Source organism: Nannospalax galili, unplaced genomic scaffold (assembly GCF_000622305.1).
Source record: "Nannospalax galili isolate Female #2095 unplaced genomic scaffold, S.galili_v1.0 scaffold812, whole genome shotgun sequence".
Lineage (NCBI taxonomy): Eukaryota > Metazoa > Chordata > Mammalia > Rodentia > Spalacidae > Nannospalax > Nannospalax galili.
This window is the reverse complement of record NW_008330725.1, coordinates 281,085-283,875: the sequence shown is the minus strand read 5'-3', so window position 1 is coordinate 283,875 and position 2,791 is coordinate 281,085. Positions and strand designations below refer to the sequence as shown.

The following is a 2,791-nucleotide window of genomic DNA, read 5'->3' as shown; positions in this document are numbered from 1 at the left end:
GGAGATCACATGCTGGCCCAACCCCATGAACTACAAAAACCAAGTGATCTATTTGTAAAGGTTCCCCACAATGAATGTCAACTGAGATGTTCTCAACTCCTCTCTTTACTGTTCTTGGTCGACATTGCTCAGTGGGTGTTGAACCGCATTCATCAGACCCTACAATTGGCTGGTAATGCACCATGAGCTTTGGGTTGTGTAATATAATAATTTCTTTGTTTGCAGATTCAAGTTTCTTTTTCCACTCATCCAGAGTTACAGCAAGTATGTAAGTTTTCTCTAAAACTTGGCTGAAGCTCTCTGAAGAGGGGACATATTTATTGTCTTTGTCTTCCTTGTAAAACCATGTGCATCGTCTCACTTCGTATGGCACTTCATCCCACTCACTGTATACTGCATCCTCTCCCCTAAATGAACATCATACCCACCCCCATTGGTGGGAAAAACTCTCCCATTACAACCTTTTCCAGAGCCATAGGCATCTTCCAGTTGCTGTGAATCCTCAGAGTTGAAAGGAATCCATATCTCCTTAGAATCTATGATCTTACAATAAAGCCAATGTGGAGAAACTGGTTCATATAAGCTGCCAACATCCATGTCTATTAGCTCAAAGGAACTACATCAGTTTGGTAATGGGGATGGATCTGACCTCGACAACTGCTCCTGCTGTGGTTCCGGGGATGACATTTTGCTCTCTGGCAGTGTGGCTGTGTATGCTCTCCTGCCCTCTCCTACCCTCACAGAGGAGCCCAGGGCATATCGCAGCAGCAGCAGCGGCCTGTCTTCTTGGTACAGGTGTGTTGGGTCAGAGCAGCTGTGCCTGCTGAGCTCGGCACCCTGGGCCCCATGCACTCCCAGCAGGCAAGGAAGTGTCACGAGACCTATAGCCACTTTTGAAAGAGGTATATCTTTGTTCTGGAAATTGTTATTGAGTATGTTAAAGCTGTAATGAGATACTTCTAATATATATGGGAAATGTAGATGTCCTGGAGGACCTCCATACTTATTGGGATAAGTAAGGAGTGCCTGGAATGTAGAGCATGACCAGGCCAGAGACTTCCTAATGAGGATGGCAGAAAACTGGCCTTCTCCATTCTAGATACACTGTCTCTTACCCAAAAATCCCCAAGCAAAACTATTAGGTCTCTAATCCTTTAATCCTAACTGGGTCTCTTATAGATCATGACACTGGAGGACAGGACATAGGCCATGTAGCCTTAGAAGCCCCCTCCCTCCCTTACCTGCCTGTCTGCCAGAAAACCAACCCCACCTCTTTGCCCTTGAAACTTTCCTATATAAGCCTTTGCTTCCGCCATAATAAACAAGCTGTCCACTGACACAGCCTCCCGGGTGTTTCTTCCTGCTGTACTCACCTCTGCTCAAGGCCCCTCTCGCCCCATTGGTCTCTCTCCTCGCCGTGACTTTCCCTGGTGGGACCAGTGTGCAACAGTTTTCTGGTTAGCAGCGGAGTTTGGGCTGAACACTCCCTCCCTACGCCAGCACCTCCTAATACTACTCAACAGCAACCTTAGCCTTCCCTTGGACCTTCTAGTGTTTCTCTTGAGTCCCAGAATCCAGAACCTCAACTTACCCCTCTGATCTCTCAATATGCTCACAAGAGGATCCCATACTCTGGAGTAAAAGAAGTACCTTCTGAATGGAGGTTACTGGGCCATGAGGGATTACTAAAGTGCAATAGCAGCCATTCAGCAGTTCAGGGAGGAATTGGATAATTATTCTCAAGATTCAGATACATTTGTCAATGATTTTAAACCATGACTTTGGCCTTTGATCTGTCCTGGAGGGATGTTTGATTTCTGTTTCTGTTCCTTACATTCTCACAGAAAAGGAATGGATCCTAAGTAGCTAGGTGGGAGGCAGGTGAGATGCTTGCTAGGAATCCAAGTAAGACCTGCTCTGGGGAAGAAAGAATCTGCTCTATCCCATAGGACTGGGGCTATAATACTGGAGAAGAACACAGATGAGAGCAAAGTGTTTGGAGATTCTTACTAGGGGAATGAAAAAGGGAATAACTAAGCCGTAATGAAAAAATCAGAGAGGTCACCCAGGGAAAACCTGAGACTTCTGCTGTGTCTTATAAATGGGTCTTAACCATCTCTAGCAATCAGGACCCAGAAGATGGAAGACAAGAACAAAACAAAGAGGCAAGCCAAAATTAGGGCAGTCATAATTGAACATGTACTCGATATGACCCTTCAAAGTCCAGAGAAAGCCAGTGGGGTCTTGCTTTAAACGCAAGAACACTGGGCACTGGGCCAAAAATTGTACCAGGTTTCCATCAAACCTCTTATATCCCACATGAAAACTGACTCAGCATGGAGGAGGTGCCTGACCATACAGAAACAGTCCTACAGGCACCTGGGACCCTTCTCATACAGCAATGGTGTCAGCATGCACAAGACCCATGCAAACTTAGGAAAACAAATCCCAGCACAGAACTGTGGAAATGAACAGCAAGCCTTGATCTTAGTCAAAGAATTATTGGCAGCTGACTAGTGCTGGGTGAGGAAGAGCTGATCTTTTTAAAGGGAGAGACTCCAGATAAGCTGACTAAACCCCGGTGGATCTGGTGGATGAACTTGCACTAAGAGACATTTTGGCACACTAACTTTACATAATAGGCCTTAATATAAATGACAGAATGCATGAACTCGAGTGTGGGGGTACTATGGGAGGGTGTCAAAGAGGAAGAGAATATAAAGTTGATTTTATGTATGAAATACACAAAAATCCAATACATTAATAATTAATTTTTTTATTTTGTTATTTT

At 44.8% G+C, this 2,791-nt stretch overlaps 1 pseudogene; it reads right to left on the bottom strand.

Moving 5' to 3' along the window:
- Positions 1-690, bottom strand: part of LOC103748456 — a 2,191-nt pseudogene extending 1,501 nt beyond the window's left edge.
- Positions 691-2,791: the final 2,101 nt, after the last annotated feature.